A 16,522-nucleotide genomic window follows, 5' to 3' on the forward strand; every position below is an offset into this window, starting at 1 on the left:
AACCATCTAGAGTACACACATCTGACTAGAGCTTGTTTTAGGATCAACAACAAAGGTGGGATTCAAACCCACGCGTGCACAGCACAATGGATTAGCAGTCCATTGCCTTAACCTCTCGGCCACCTCGTCACATCTTACTTTTTCTAACTGCAAATTAAAAGATGAAAACAAATTCAGTATGCCTTGTAACAGCACTTTGTATACAAAGACATGTACATTGTGCAAACTCTGTTTATTCATTAGCTTTACAACCCATTTACGAAGGGGGCCAACTAATGAGCCTTTTACTTTCAGCATCCGTTCAGCCAAGTTGATTGGTGTCATCGAGATTTAAAACAGCCTTCAGAAGGATACAAACTCAACAAGCCCAGTCATTCTGAGAATATGTAAACAAAGCCTTGTGGACAAAGATGGGTTTCAAACACACAAGTCCAGAACACAATGGACTATCCATACTTCACTTTGACATATCTGTGACCACATCAACTGTTTGGGGATATAAGTTCAGTTCAAGGACAAACTCATTTTCAACATAGAAATTCTCATGCAGAGGTTAGAGGATTACTTAACCATCACCTTAATATCCTGGTCAGGGTTGAAGGACTGAGTTGAATTCAAGAGTAGAAGATTTACAATTTAGTCTAGGGCACCTGAAAACAGGTTTTGCCAATTAGCATGGGAATGAACCTTAAAACAGCAGTGGAATGCTATTATTCTGCTCTGGTATGTCATTGTTTCAGCCCTGTTGATTCCTTATTTTCAGTAGACCCTGATCAATTTAGCATATTGAGCTTGAAGAAATCGCTAGCCACCGACTCAAACTCTCTTCCACGATTGTCGTTGTAACAGCACTTTGTATACAAAGACATGTACAATGTGCAAACTCTGTTTATTCGTTAGCTTTACAGCCCATTTAAGAAGGGGGCCAACTAATGATCCTTTTACTTTCACCATCCGTTCAGACAAGTTGATTGGTGTCATCGAGATTTAAAACAGCCTTCAGAAGGATACAAACTCAACAATCCCAGTCATTCTGAGAATATGTAAACAAAGCTTTGGGGACAAAGATGGGTTTCAAAGACACACAGGTCCCGAACACAATGGACTATCCATACTTCACTTTAACATATCTCTGACCACATCAACGGTTTGGGGATAGGAGTTCAGTGCAAGGACAAACTCATGTTCACAATAGAAATTCTCATGCAGATGTTAGAGGTTTACCTACCCATCTCCTTAACATCCAGGTCAGGGTTGAAGGACTGAGTTGAATTCAAGAGTAGAAGATTAACAATTTGGTCTAGGGCTCCTGAAAACAGCAGTTAAATGCTATTACACTGCACTGGTATGTCATTGTTTCAGCACTGTTGATTCCTTATTTTCAGTAGACCCTGATCATTCCAGCCAAAAGCATTCAGACCCATCTCAAACAATAAGACTATGCCTTTAACCATCTAGAGTACACACATCTGACTAGAGCTTGTTTTAGGATCAACGACGAAGGTGGGATTCGAACCCACGCGTGCACAGCACAATGGATTAGCAGTCCATCGCCTTAACCTCTCGGCCACCTCGTCACATCTTACTTTTTCTAACTGCAAATTAAAAGATGAAAACAAATTCAGTATGCCTTGTAACAGCACTTTGCATACAAAGACATGTACATTGTGCAAACTCTGTTTATTCGTTAGCTTTACAGCCCATTTACGAAGGGGGCCAACTAATGAGCCTTTTACTTTCAGCAGCCGTTCAGCCAAGTTGATTGGTGTCATCGAGATTTAAAACAGCCTTCAGAAGGATACAAACTCAACAAGCCCAGTCATTCTGAGAATATGTAAACAAAGCCTTGTGGACAAAGATGGGTTTCAAACACACAGGTCCAGAACACAATGGACTATCCATACTTCACTTTGACATATCTGTGACCACATCAACTGTTTGGGGATATAAGTTCAGTTCAAGGACAAACTCATGTTCAACATAGAAATTCTCATGCAGAGGTTAGAGGATTACCTAACCATCACCTTAATATCCTGGTCAGGGTTGAAGGACTGAGTTGAATTCAAGAGTAGAAGTTTTACAATTTAGTCTAGGGCACCTGAAAACAGGTTTTGCCAATTAGCATGGGATTGAACCTTAAAACAGCAGTGGAATGCTATTATTCTGCTCTGGTATGTCATTGTTTCAGCCCTGTTGATTCCTTATTTTCAGTAGACCCTGATCAATTTAGCATATTGAGCTTGAAGAAATCGCTAGCCACTGACTCAAACTCTCTTCCACGATTGTCGTTGTAACAGCACTTTGTATACAAAGACATGTACAATGTGCAAACTCTGTTTATTCGTTAGCTTTACAGCCCATTTAAGAAGGGGGCCAACTAATGATCCTTTTACTTTCACCATCCGTTCAGACAAGTTGATTGGTGTCATCGAGATTTAAAACAGCCTTCAGAAGGATACAAACTCAACAATCCCAGTCATTCTGAGAATATGTAAACAAAGCTTTGGGGACAAAGATGGGTTTCAAAGACACACAGGTCCCGAACACAATGGACTATCCATACTTCACTTTAACATATCTCTGACCACATCAACGGTTTGGGGATAGAAGTTCAGTTCAAGGACAAACTCATGTTCACAATAGAAATTCTCATGCAGATGTTAGAGGTTTACCTACCCATCTCCTTAACATCCAGGTCAGGGTTGAAGGACTGAGTTGAATTCAAGAGTAGAAGATTAACAATTTGGTCTAGGGCTCCTGAAAACAGCAGTTAAATGCTATTACACTGCACTGGTATGTCATTGTTTCAGCACTTTTGATTCCTTATTTTCAGTAGACCCTGATCATTCCAGCCAAAAGCATTCAGACCCATCTCAAACAATAAGACTATGCCTTTAACCATCTAGAGTACACACATCTGACTAGAGCTTGTTTTAGGATCAACGACGAAGGTGGGATTCGAACCCACAGCACAATGGATTAGCAGTCCATCGCCTTAACCTCTCGGCCACCTCGTCACATCTTACTTTTTCTAACTGCAAATTAAAAGATGAAAACAAATTCAGTATGCCTTGTAACAGCACTTTGTATACAAAGACATGTACATTGTGCAAACTCTGTTTATTCGTTAGCTTTACAGCCCATTTACGAAGGGGGCCAACTAATGAGCCTTTTACTTTCAGCATCCGTTCAGCCAAGTTGATTGGTGTCATCGAGATTTAAAACAGCCTTCAGAAGGATACAAACTCAACAAGCCCAGTCATTCTGAGAATATGTAAACAAAGCCTTGTGGACAAAGATGGGTTTCAAACACACAGGTCCAGAACACAACGGACTATCCATACTTCACTTTGACATATCTGTGACCACATCAACTGTTTGGGGATATAAGTTCAGTTCAAGGACAAACTCATTTTCAACATAGAAATTCTCATGCAGAGGTTAGAGGATTACTTAACCATCACGTTAATATCCTGGTCAGGGTTGAAGGACTGAGTTGAATTCAAGAGTAGAAGATTTACAATTTAGTCTAGGGCACCTGAAAACAGGTTTTGCCAATTAGCATGGGAATGAACCTTAAAACAGCAGTGGAATGCTATTATTCTGCTCTGGTATGTCATTTTTTCAGCCCTGTTGATTCCTTATTTTCAGTAGACCCTGATCAATTTAGCATATTGAGCTTGAAGAAATCGCTAGCCACCGACTCAAACTCTCTTCCACGATTGTCGTTGTAACAGCACTTTGTATACAAAGACATGTACAATGTGCAAACTCTGTTTATTCGTTAGCTTTACAGCCCATTTAAGAAGGGGGCCAACTAATGATCCTTTTACTTTCACCATCCGTTCAGACAAGTTGATTGGTGTCATCGAGATTTAAAACAGCCTTCAGAAGGATACAAACTCAACAATCCCAGTCATTCTGAGAATATGTAAACAAAGCTTTGGGGACAAAGATGGGTTTCAAAGACACACAGGTCCCGAACACAATGGACTATCCATACTTCACTTTAACATATCTCTGACCACATCAACGGTTTGGGGATAGAAGTTCAGTTCAAGGACAAACTCATGTTCACAATAGAAATTCTCATGCAGATGTTAGAGGTTTACCTACCCATCTCCTTAACATCCAGGTCAGGGTTGAAGGACTGAGTTGAATTCAAGAGTAGAAGATTAACAATTTGGTCTAGGGCTCCTGAAAACAGCAGTTAAATGCTATTACACTGCACTGGTATGTCATTGTTTCAGCACTGTTGATTCCTTATTTTCAGTAGACCCTGATCATTCCAGCCAAAAGCATTCAGACCCATCTCAAACAATAAGACTATGCCTTTAACCATCTAGAGTACACACATCTGACTAGAGCTTGTTTTAGGATCAACGACGAAGGTGGGATTCGAACCCACAGCACAATGGATTAGCAGTCCATCGCCTTAACCTCTCGGCCACCTCGTCACATCTTACTTTTTCTAACTGCAAATTAAAAGATGAAAACAAATTCAGTATGCCTTGTAACAGCACTTTGCATACAAAGACATGTACATTGTGCAAACTCTGTTTATTCGTTAGCTTTACAGCCCATTTACGAAGGGGGCCAACTAATGAGCCTTTTACTTTCAGCATCCGTTCAGCCAAGTTGATTGGTGTCATCGAGATTTAAAACAGCCTTCAGAAGGATACAAACTCAACAAGCCAAGTCATTCTGAGAATATGTAAACAAAGCCTTGTGGACAAAGATGGGTTTCAAACACACAGGTCCAGAACACAATGGACTATCCATACTTCACTTTGACATATCTGTGACCACATCAACTGTTTGGGGATATAAGTTCAGTTCAAGGACAAACTCATTTTCAACATAGAAATTCTCATGCAGAGGTTAGAGGATTACTTAACCATCACGTTAATATCCTGGTCAGGGTTGAAGGACTGAGTTGAATTCAAGAGTAGAAGATTTACAATTTAGTCTAGGGCACCTGAAAACAGGTTTTGCCAATTAGCATGGGAATGAACCTTAAAACAGCTGTGGAATGCTATTATTCTGCTCTGGTATGTCATTTTTTCAGCCCTGTTGATTCCTTATTTTCAGTAGACCCTGATCAATTTAGCATATTGAGCTTGAAGAAATCGCTAGCCACCGACTCAAACTCTCTTCCACGATTGTCGTTGTAACAGCACTTTGTATACAAAGACATGTACAATGTGCAAACTCTGTTTATTCGTTAGCTTTACAGCCCATTTAAGAAGGGGGCCAACTAATGATCCTTTTACTTTCACCATCCGTTCAGACAAGTTGATTGGTGTCATCGAGATTTAAAACAGCCTTCAGAAGGATACAAACTCAACAATCCCAGTCATTCTGAGAATATGTAAACAAAGCTTTGGGGACAAAGATGGGTTTCAAAGACACACAGGTCCCGAACACAATGGACTATCCATACTTCACTTTAACATATCTCTGACCACATCAACGGTTTGGGGATAGAAGTTCAGTTCAAGGACAAACTCATGTTCACAATAGAAATTCTCATGCAGATGTTAGAGGTTTACCTACCCATCTCCTTAACATCCAGGTCAGGGTTGAAGGACTGAGTTGAATTCAAGAGTAGAAGATTAACAATTTGGTCTAGGGCTCCTGAAAACAGCAGTTAAATGCTATTACACTGCACTGGTATGTCATTGTTTCAGTACTGTTGATTCCTTATTTTCAGTAGACCCTGATCATTCCAGCCAAAAGCATTCAGACCCATCTCAAACAATAAGACTATGCCTTTAACCATCTAGAGTACACACATCTGACTAGAGCTTGTTTTAGGATCAACGACGAAGGTGGGATTCGAACCCACGCATGCACAGCACAATGGATTAGCAGTCCATCGCCTTAACCTCTCGGCCACCTCGTCACATCTTACTTTTTCTAACTGCAAATTAAAAGATGAAAACAAATTCAGTATGCCTTGTAACAGCACTTTGCATACAAAGACATGTACATTGTGCAAACTCTGTTTATTCGTTAGCTTTACAGCCCATTTACGAAGGGGGCCAACTAATGATCCTTTTACTTTCAGCATCCGTTCAGCCAAGTTGATTGGTGTCATCGAGATTTAAAACAGCCTTCAGAAGGATACAAACTCAACAAGCCCAGTCATTCTGAGAATATGTAAACAAAGCCTTGTGGACAAAGATGGGTTTCAAACACACAGGTCCAGAACACAATGGACTATCCATACTTCACTTTGACATATCTGTGACCACATCAACTGTTTGGGGATATAAGTTCAGTTCAAGGACAAACTCATTTTCAACATAGAAATTCTCATGCAGAGGTTAGAGGATTACTTAACCATCACGTTAATATCCTGGTCAGGGTTGAAGGACTGAGTTGAATTCAAGAGTAGAAGATTTACAATTTAGTCTAGGGCACCTGAAAACAGGTTTTGCCAATTAGCATGGGAATGAACCTTAAAACAGCAGTGGAATGCTATTACTCTGCTCTGGTATGTCATTGTTTCAGCCCTGTTGATTCCTTATTTTCAGTAGACCCTGATCAATTTAGCATATTGAGCTTGAAGAAATCGCTAGCCACCGACTCAAACTCTCTTCCACGATTGTCGTTGTAACAGCACTTTGTATACAAAGACATGTACAATGTGCAAACTCTGTTTATTCGTTAGCTTTACAGCCCATTTAAGAAGGGGGCCAGCTAATGATCCTTTTACTTTCACCATCCGTTCAGACAAGTTGATTGGTGTCATCGAGATTAAAAACAGCCTTCAGAAGGATACAAACTCAACAATCCCAGTCATTCTGAGAATATGTAAACAAAGCTTTGGGGACAAAGATGGGTTTCAAAGACACACAGGTCCCGAACACAATGGACTATCCATACTTCACTTTAACATATCTCTGACCACATCAACGGTTTGGGGATAGAAGTTCAGTTCAAGGACAAACTCATGTTCACAATAGAAATTCTCATGCAGATGTTAGAGGTTTACCTACCCATCTCCTTAACATCCAGGTCAGGGTTGAAGGACTGAGTTGAATTCAAGAGTAGAAGATTAACAATTTGGTCTAGGGCTCCTGAAAACAGCAGTTAAATGCTATTACACTGCACTGGTATGTCATTGTTTCAGCACTGTTGATTCCTTATTTTCAGTAGACCCTGATCATTCCAGCCAAAAGCATTCAGACCCATCTCAAACAATAAGACTATGCCTTTAACCATCTAGAGTACACACATCTGACTAGAGCTTGTTTTAGGATCAACGACGAAGGTGGGATTCGAACCCACAGCACAATGGATTAGCAGTCCATCGCCTTAACCTCTCGGCCACCTCGTCACATCTTACTTTTTCTAACTGCAAATTAAAAGATGAAAACAAATTCAGTATGCCTTGTAACAGCACTTTGCATACAAAGACATGTACATTGTGCAAACTCTGTTTATTCGTTAGCTTTACAGCCCATTTACGAAGGGGGCCAACTAATGAGCCTTTTACTTTCAGCATCCGTTCAGCCAAGTTGATTGGTGTCATCGAGATTTAAAACAGCCTTCAGAAGGATACAAACTCAACAAGCCCAGTCATTCTGAGAATATGTAAACAAAGCCTTGTGGACAAAGATGGGTTTCAAACACACAGGTCCAGAACACAATGGACTATCCATACTTCACTTTGACATATCTGTGACCACATCAACTGTTTGGGGATATAAGTTCAGTTCAAGGACAAACTCATTTTCAACATAGAAATTCTCATGCAGAGGTTAGAGGATTACTTAACCATCACGTTAATATCCTGGTCAGGGTTGAAGGACTGAGTTGAATTCAAGAGTAGAAGATTTACAATTTAGTCTAGGGCACCTGAAAACAGGTTTTGCCAATTAGCATGGGAATGAACCTTAAAACAGCAGTGGAATGCTATTATTCTGCTCTGGTATGTCATTTTTTCAGCCCTGTTGATTCCTTATTTTCAGTAGACCCTGATCAATTTAGCATATTGAGCTTGAAGAAATCGCTAGCCACCGACTCAAACTCTCTTCCACGATTGTCGTTGTAACAGCACTTTGTATACAAAGACATGTACAATGTGCAAACTCTGTTTATTCGTTAGCTTTACAGCCCATTTAAGAAGGGGGCCAACTAATGATCCTTTTACTTTCACCATCCGTTCAGACAAGTTGATTGGTGTCATCGAGATTTAAAACAGCCTTCAGAAGGATACAAACTCAACAATCCCAGTCATTCTGAGAATATGTAAACAAAGCTTTGGGGACAAAGATGGGTTTCAAAGACACACAGGTCCCGAACACAATGGACTATCCATACTTCACTTTAACATATCTCTGACCACATCAACGGTTTGGGGATAGAAGTTCAGTTCAAGGACAAACTCATGTTCACAATAGAAATTCTCATGCAGATGTTAGAGGTTTACCTACCCATCTCCTTAACATCCAGGTCAGGGTTGAAGGACTGAGTTGAATTCAAGAGTAGAAGATTAACAATTTGGTCTAGGGCTCCTGAAAACAGCAGTTAAATGCTATTACACTGCACTGGTATGTCATTGTTTCAGTACTGTTGATTCCTTATTTTCAGTAGACCCTGATCATTCCAGCCAAAAGCATTCAGACCCATCTCAAACAATAAGACTATGCCTTTAACCATCTAGAGTACACACATCTGACTAGAGCTTGTTTTAGGATCAACGACGAAGGTGGGATTCGAACCCACGCGTGCACAGCACAATGGATTAGCAGTCCATCGCCTTAACCTCTCGGCCACCTCGTCACATCTTACTTTTTCTAACTGCAAATTAAAAGATGAAAACAAATTCAGTATGCCTTGTAACAGCACTTTGCATACAAAGACATGTACATTGTGCAAACTCTGTTTATTCGTTAGCTTTACAGCCCATTTACGAAGGGGGCCAACTAATGAGCCTTTTACTTTCAGCATCCGTTCAGCCAAGTTGATTGGTGTCATCGAGATTTAAAACAGCCTTCAGAAGGATACAAACTCAACAAGCCCAGTCATTCTGAGAATATGTAAACAAAGCCTTGTGGACAAAGATGGGTTTCAAACACACAGGTCCAGAACACAATGGACTATCCATACTTCACTTTGACATATCTGTGACCACATCAACTGTTTGGGGATATAAGTTCAGTTCAAGGACAAACTCATTTTCAACATAGAAATTCTCATGCAGAGGTTAGAGGATTACTTAACCATCACGTTAATATCCTGGTCAGGGTTGAAGGACTGAGTTGAATTCAAGAGTAGAAGATTTACAATTTAGTCTAGGGCACCTGAAAACAGGTTTTGCCAATTAGCATGGGAATGAACCTTAAAACAGCAGTGGAATGCTATTATTCTGCTCTGGTATGTCATTTTTTCAGCCCTGTTGATTCCTTATTTTCAGTAGACCCTGATCAATTTAGCATATTGAGCTTGAAGAAATCGCTAGCCACCGACTCAAACTCTCTTCCACGATTGTCGTTGTAACAGCACTTTGTATACAAAGACATGTACAATGTGCAAACTCTGTTTATTCGTTAGCTTTACAGCCCATTTAAGAAGGGGGCCAACTAATGATCCTTTTACTTTCACCATCCGTTCAGACAAGTTGATTGGTGTCATCGAGATTTAAAACAGCCTTCAGAAGGATACAAACTCAACAATCCCAGTCATTCTGAGAATATGTAAACAAAGCTTTGGGGACAAAGATGGGTTTCAAAGACACACAGGTCCCGAACACAATGGACTATCCATACTTCACTTTAACATATCTCTGACCACATCAACGGTTTGGGGATAGAAGTTCAGTTCAAGGACAAACTCATGTTCACAATAGAAATTCTCATGCAGATGTTAGAGGTTTACCTACCCATCTCCTTAACATCCAGGTCAGGGTTGAAGGACTGAGTTGAATTCAAGAGTAGAAGATTAACAATTTGGTCTAGGGCTCCTGAAAACAGCAGTTAAATGCTATTACACTGCACTGGTATGTCATTGTTTCAGTACTGTTGATTCCTTATTTTCAGTAGACCCTGATCATTCCAGCCAAAAGCATTCAGACCCATCTCAAACAATAAGACTATGCCTTTAACCATCTAGAGTACACACATCTGACTAGAGCTTGTTTTAGGATCAACGACGAAGGTGGGATTCGAACCCACGCATGCACAGCACAATGGATTAGCAGTCCATCGCCTTAACCTCTCGGCCACCTCGTCACATCTTACTTTTTCTAACTGCAAATTAAAAGATGAAAACAAATTCAGTATGCCTTGTAACAGCACTTTGCATACAAAGACATGTACATTGTGCAAACTCTGTTTATTCGTTAGCTTTACAGCCCATTTACGAAGGGGGCCAACTAATGATCCTTTTACTTTCAGCATCCGTTCAGCCAAGTTGATTGGTGTCATCGAGATTTAAAACAGCCTTCAGAAGGATACAAACTCAACAAGCCCAGTCATTCTGAGAATATGTAAACAAAGCCTTGTGGACAAAGATGGGTTTCAAACACACAGGTCCAGAACACAATGGACTATCCATACTTCACTTTGACATATCTGTGACCACATCAACTGTTTGGGGATATAAGTTCAGTTCAAGGACAAACTCATTTTCAACATAGAAATTCTCATGCAGAGGTTAGAGGATTACTTAACCATCACGTTAATATCCTGGTCAGGGTTGAAGGACTGAGTTGAATTCAAGAGTAGAAGATTTACAATTTAGTCTAGGGCACCTGAAAACAGGTTTTGCCAATTAGCATGGGAATGAACCTTAAAACAGCAGTGGAATGCTATTACTCTGCTCTGGTATGTCATTGTTTCAGCCCTGTTGATTCCTTATTTTCAGTAGACCCTGATCAATTTAGCATATTGAGCTTGAAGAAATCGCTAGCCACCGACTCAAACTCTCTTCCACGATTGTCGTTGTAACAGCACTTTGTATACAAAGACATGTACAATGTGCAAACTCTGTTTATTCGTTAGCTTTACAGCCCATTTAAGAAGGGGGCCAGCTAATGATCCTTTTACTTTCACCATCCGTTCAGACAAGTTGATTGGTGTCATCGAGATTAAAAACAGCCTTCAGAAGGATACAAACTCAACAATCCCAGTCATTCTGAGAATATGTAAACAAAGCTTTGGGGACAAAGATGGGTTTCAAAGACACACAGGTCCCGAACACAATGGACTATCCATACTTCACTTTAACATATCTCTGACCACATCAACGGTTTGGGGATAGAAGTTCAGTTCAAGGACAAACTCATGTTCACAATAGAAATTCTCATGCAGATGTTAGAGGTTTACCTACCAATCTCCCTAACATCCAGGTCAGGGTTGAAGGACTGAGTTGAATTCAAGAGTAGAAGATTAACAATTTGGTCTATGGCTCCTGAAAACAGCAGTTAAATGCTATTACACTGCACTGGTATGTCATTGTTTCAGCACTGTTGTTTCCTTATTTTCAGTAGACCCTGATCAATCCAGCCAAAAGCATTCAGACCCATCTCAAACAATAAGACTATGCCTTTAACCATCTAGAGTACACACATCTGACTAGAGCTTGTTTTAGCATCAACGACAAAGGTGGGATTCGAACCCACGCGTGCACAGCACAATGGATTAGCAGTCCATCGCCTTAACCTCTCCGCCACCCCGTCACAGCTTACTTTTTCTAACTGCAAATTAAAAGATGAAAACAAATTCAGTATGCCTTGTAACAGCACTTTGTATACAAAGACATGTACATTGTGCAAACTCTGTTTATTCGTTAGCTTTACAGCCCATTTACGAAGGGGGCCAACTAATGAGCCTTTTACTTTCAGCATCCGTTCAGCCAAGTTGATTGGTGTCATCGAGATTTAAAACAGCCTTCAGAAGGATACAAACTCAACAAGCCCAGTCATTCTGAGAATATGTAAACAAAGCCTTGTGGACAAAGATGGGTTTCAAACACACAGGTCCAGAACACAATGGACTATCAATACTTCACTTTGACATATCTGTGACCACATCAACTGTTTGGGGATATAAGTTCAGTTCAAGGACAAACTCGTTTTCAACATAGAAATTCTCATGCAGAGGTTAGAGGATTACCTACCCATCACCTTAACATCCTGGTCAGGGTTGAAGGACTGAGTTGAATTCAAGAGTAGAAGATTTACAATTTAGTCTAGGGCACCTGAAAACAGGTTTTGCCAATTAGCATGGGATTGAACCTTAAAACAGCAGTGGAATGCTATTATTCTACTCTGGTATGTCATTGTTTCAGTATTGTTGATTTCTTCTTTTCAGTAGACCCTGATCAATTTAGCATATTGAGCTTGAAGAAATCGCTAGCCACCGACTCAAACTCTCTTCCACGATTGTCGTTGTAACAGCACTTTGTATACAAAGACATGTACAATGTGCAAACTCTGTTTATTCGTTAGCTTTACAGCCCATTTAAGAAGGGGGCCAGCTAATGATCCTTTTACTTTCACCATCCGTTCAGACAAGTTGATTGGTGTCATCGAGATTAAAAACAGCCTTCAGAAGGATACAAACTCAACAATCCCAGTCATTCTGAGAATATGTAAACAAAGCTTTGGGGACAAAGATGGGTTTCAAAGACACACAGGTCCCGAACACAATGGACTATCCATACTTCACTTTAACATATCTCTGACCACATCAACGGTTTGGGGATAGAAGTTCAGTTCAAGGACAAACTCATGTTCACAATAGAAATTCTCATGCAGATGTTAGAGGTTTACCTACCAATCTCCCTAACATCCAGGTCAGGGTTGAAGGACTGAGTTGAATTCAAGAGTAGAAGATTAACAATTTGGTCTATGGCTCCTGAAAACAGCAGTTAAATGCTATTACACTGCACTGGTATGTCATTGTTTCAGCACTGTTGTTTCCTTATTTTCAGTAGACCCTGATCAATCCAGCCAAAAGCATTCAGACCCATCTCAAACAATAAGACTATGCCTTTAACCATCTAGAGTACACACATCTGACTAGAGCTTGTTTTAGCATCAACGACAAAGGTGGGATTCGAACCCACGCGTGCACAGCACAATGGATTAGCAGTCCATCGCCTTAACCTCTCGGCCACCCCGTCACAGCTTACTTTTTCTAACTGCAAATTAAAAGATGAAAACAAATTCAGTATGCCTTGTAACAGCACTTTGTATACAAAGACATGTACATTGTGCAAACTCTGTTTATTCGTTAGCTTTACAGCCCATTTACGAAGGGGGCCAACTAATGAGCCTTTTACTTTCAGCATCCGTTCAGCCAAGTTGATTGGTGTCATCGAGATTTAAAACAGCCTTCAGAAGGATACAAACTCAACAAGCCCAGTCATTCTGAGAATATGTAAACAAAGCCTTGTGGACAAAGATGGGTTTCAAACACACAGGTCCAGAACACAATGGACTATCAATACTTCACTTTGACATATCTGTGACCACATCAACTGTTTGGGGATATAAGTTCAGTTCAAGGACAAACTCGTTTTCAACATAGAAATTCTCATGCAGAGGTTAGAGGATTACCTACCCATCACCTTAACATCCTGGTCAGGGTTGAAGGACTGAGTTGAATTCAAGAGTAGAAGATTTACAATTTAGTCTAGGGCACCTGAAAACAGGTTTTGCCAATTAGCATGGGATTGAACCTTAAAACAGCAGTGGAATGCTATTATTCTACTCTGGTATGTCATTGTTTCAGTATTGTTGATTTCTTCTTTTCAGTAGACCCTGATCAATTGAGCATATTGAGCTTGAAGAAATCGCTAGCCACCGACTCAAACTCTCTTCCACGATTGTCGTTGTAACAGCACTTTGTATACAAAGACATGTACAATGTGCAAACTCTGTTTATTCGTTAGCTTTACAGCCCATTTAAGAAGGGGGCCAGCTAATGATCCTTTTACTTTCACCATCCGTTCAGACAAGTTGATTGGTGTCATCGAGATTAAAAACAGCCTTCAGAAGGATACAAACTCAACAATCCCAGTCATTCTGAGAATATGTAAACAAAGCTTTGGGGACAAAGATGGGTTTCAAAGACACACAGGTCCCGAACACAATGGACTATCCATACTTCACTTTAACATATCTCTGACCACATCAACGGTTTGGGGATAGAAGTTCAGTTCAAGGACAAACTCATGTTCACAATAGAAATTCTCATGCAGATGTTAGAGGTTTACCTACCAATCTCCCTAACATCCAGGTCAGGGTTGAAGGACTGAGTTGAATTCAAGAGTAGAAGATTAACAATTTGGTCTATGGCTCCTGAAAACAGCAGTTAAATGCTATTACACTGCACTGGTATGTCATTGTTTCAGCACTGTTGTTTCCTTATTTTCAGTAGACCCTGATCATTCCAGCCAAAAGCATTCAGACCCATCTCAAACAATAAGACAATGCCTTTAACCATCTAGAGTACACACATCTGACTAGAGCTTGTTTTAGCATCAACGACGAAGGTGGGATTCCAACCCACGCGTGCACAGCACAATGGATTAGCAGTCCATCGCCTTAACCTCTCGGCCACCTCGTCACATCTTACTTTTTCTAACTGCAAATTAAAAGATGAAAACAAATTCAGTATGCCTTGTAACAGCACTTTGTATACAAAGACATGTACATTGTGCAAACTCTGTTTATTCGTTAGCTTTACAGCCCATTTACGAAGGGGGCCAACTAATGAGCCTTTTACTTTCAGCATCCGTTCAGCCAAGTTGATTGGTGTCATCGAGATTTAAAACAGCCTTCAGAAGGATACAAACTCAACAAGCCCAGTCATTCTGAGAATATGTAAACAAAGCCTTGTGGACAAAGATGGGTTTCAAACACACAGGTCCAGAACACAATGGACTATCAATACTTCACTTTGACATATCTGTGACCACATCAACTGTTTGGGGATATAAGTTCAGTTCAAGGACAAACTCGTTTTCAACATAGAAATTCTCATGCAGAGGTTAGAGGATTACCTACCCATCACCTTAACATCCTGGTCAGGGTTGAAGGACTGAGTTGAATTCAAGAGTAGAAGATTTACAATTTAGTCTAGGGCACCTGAAAACAGGTTTTGCCAATTAGCATGGGAATGAACCTTAAAACAGCAGTGGAATGCTATTATTCTGCTCTGGTATGTCATTGTTTCAGCCCTGTTGATTCCTTATTTTCAGTAGACCCTGATCAATTTAGCATATTGAGCTTGAAGAAATCGCTAGCCACCGACTCAAACTCTCTTCCACGATTGTCGTTGTAACAGCACTTTGTATACAAAGACATGTACAATGTGCAAACTCTGTTTATTCGTTAGCTTTACAGCCCATTTAAGAAGGGGGCCAACTAATGATCCTTTTACTTTCACCATCCGTTCAGACAAGTTGATTGGTGTCATCGAGATTTAAAACAGCCTTCAGAAGGATACAAACTCAACAATCCCAGTCATTCTGAGAATATGTAAACAAAGCTTTGGGGACAAAGATGGGTTTCAAAGACACACAGGTCCCGAACACAATGGACTATCCATACTTCACTTTAACATATCTCTGACCACATCAACGGTTTGGGGATAGAAGTTCAGTTCAAGGACAAACTCATGTTCATAATAGAAATTCTCATGCAGATGTTAGAGGTTTACCTACCCATGTCCTTAACATCCAGGTCAGGGTTGAAGGACTGAGTTGAATTCAAGAGTAGAAGATTAACAATTTGGTCTAGGGCTCCTGAAAACAGCAGTTAAATGCTATTACACTGCACTGGTATGTCATTGTTTCAGCACTGTTGATTCCTTATTTTCAGTAGACCCTGATCATTCCAGCCAAAAGCATTCAGACCCATCTCAAACAATAAGACTATGCTTTTAACCATCTAGAGTACACACATCTGACTAGAGCTTGTTTTAGCATCAACGACGAAGGTGGGATTCGAACCCACGCGTGCACAGCACAATGGAGTAGCAGTCCATCGCCTTAACCTCTCGGCCACCTCGTCACATCTTACTTTTTCTAACTGCAAATTAAAAGATGAAAACAATTTCAGTATGCCTTGTAACAGCACTTTGTATACAAAGACATGTACATTGTGCAAACTCTGTTTATTCGTTAGCTTTACAGCCCATTTACGAAGGGGGCCAACTAATGAGCCTTTTACTTTCAGCATCCGTTCAGCCAAGTTGATTGGTGTCATCGAGATTTAAAACAGCCTTCAGAAGGATACAAACTCAACAAGCCCAGTCATTCTGAGAATATGTAAACAAAGCCTTGTGGACAAAGATGGGTTTCAAACACACAGGTCCAGAACACAATGGACTATCAATACTTCACTTTGACATATCTGTGACCACATCAACTGTTTGGGGATATAAGTTCAGTTCAAGGACAAACTCGTTTTCAACATAGAAATTCTCATGCAGAGGTTAGAGGATTACCTACCCATCACCTTAACATCCTGGTCAGGGTTGAAGGACTGAGTTGAATTCAA

General features: G+C 40.3%; 12 non-coding genes across 12 annotated transcripts; all 12 read right to left on the minus strand.

Moving 5' to 3' along the window:
• Positions 1 to 47: 47 nt before the first annotated feature.
• Positions 48 to 129, minus strand: trnas-gcu (transfer RNA serine (anticodon GCU)). The gene has a single exon. It is a non-coding gene; the product is annotated as a tRNA-Ser (tRNA).
• A 1,366-nt stretch (positions 130 to 1,495) lies between these two features.
• trnas-gcu (transfer RNA serine (anticodon GCU)) lies at positions 1,496 to 1,577 on the minus strand. Its single transcript has one exon. It is a non-coding gene; the product is annotated as a tRNA-Ser (tRNA).
• Positions 1,578 to 2,943: 1,366 nt separating this feature from the next.
• On the minus strand, positions 2,944 to 3,017 carry trnas-gcu (transfer RNA serine (anticodon GCU)). The gene has a single exon. It is a non-coding gene; the product is annotated as a tRNA-Ser (tRNA).
• A 1,366-nt stretch (positions 3,018 to 4,383) lies between these two features.
• On the minus strand, positions 4,384 to 4,457 carry trnas-gcu (transfer RNA serine (anticodon GCU)). Its single transcript has one exon. It is a non-coding gene; the product is annotated as a tRNA-Ser (tRNA).
• Positions 4,458 to 5,823: 1,366 nt separating this feature from the next.
• trnas-gcu (transfer RNA serine (anticodon GCU)) lies at positions 5,824 to 5,905 on the minus strand. The gene has a single exon. It is a non-coding gene; the product is annotated as a tRNA-Ser (tRNA).
• Positions 5,906 to 7,271: 1,366 nt separating this feature from the next.
• On the minus strand, positions 7,272 to 7,345 carry trnas-gcu (transfer RNA serine (anticodon GCU)). Its single transcript has one exon. It is a non-coding gene; the product is annotated as a tRNA-Ser (tRNA).
• Positions 7,346 to 8,711: 1,366 nt separating this feature from the next.
• On the minus strand, positions 8,712 to 8,793 carry trnas-gcu (transfer RNA serine (anticodon GCU)). Its single transcript has one exon. It is a non-coding gene; the product is annotated as a tRNA-Ser (tRNA).
• A 1,366-nt stretch (positions 8,794 to 10,159) lies between these two features.
• trnas-gcu (transfer RNA serine (anticodon GCU)) lies at positions 10,160 to 10,241 on the minus strand. Its single transcript has one exon. It is a non-coding gene; the product is annotated as a tRNA-Ser (tRNA).
• Positions 10,242 to 11,607: 1,366 nt separating this feature from the next.
• Positions 11,608 to 11,689, minus strand: trnas-gcu (transfer RNA serine (anticodon GCU)). Its single transcript has one exon. It is a non-coding gene; the product is annotated as a tRNA-Ser (tRNA).
• A 1,366-nt stretch (positions 11,690 to 13,055) lies between these two features.
• trnas-gcu (transfer RNA serine (anticodon GCU)) lies at positions 13,056 to 13,137 on the minus strand. The gene has a single exon. It is a non-coding gene; the product is annotated as a tRNA-Ser (tRNA).
• Positions 13,138 to 14,503: 1,366 nt separating this feature from the next.
• Positions 14,504 to 14,585, minus strand: trnas-gcu (transfer RNA serine (anticodon GCU)). Its single transcript has one exon. It is a non-coding gene; the product is annotated as a tRNA-Ser (tRNA).
• Positions 14,586 to 15,951: 1,366 nt separating this feature from the next.
• trnas-gcu (transfer RNA serine (anticodon GCU)) lies at positions 15,952 to 16,033 on the minus strand. The gene has a single exon. It is a non-coding gene; the product is annotated as a tRNA-Ser (tRNA).
• Between the last annotated feature and the right edge of the window lie 489 nt (positions 16,034 to 16,522).

This window comes from Electrophorus electricus, chromosome 3 (assembly GCF_041902795.1).
Source record: "Electrophorus electricus isolate QZ-2024a chromosome 3, ASM4190279v1, whole genome shotgun sequence".
Lineage (NCBI taxonomy): Eukaryota > Metazoa > Chordata > Actinopteri > Gymnotiformes > Gymnotidae > Electrophorus > Electrophorus electricus.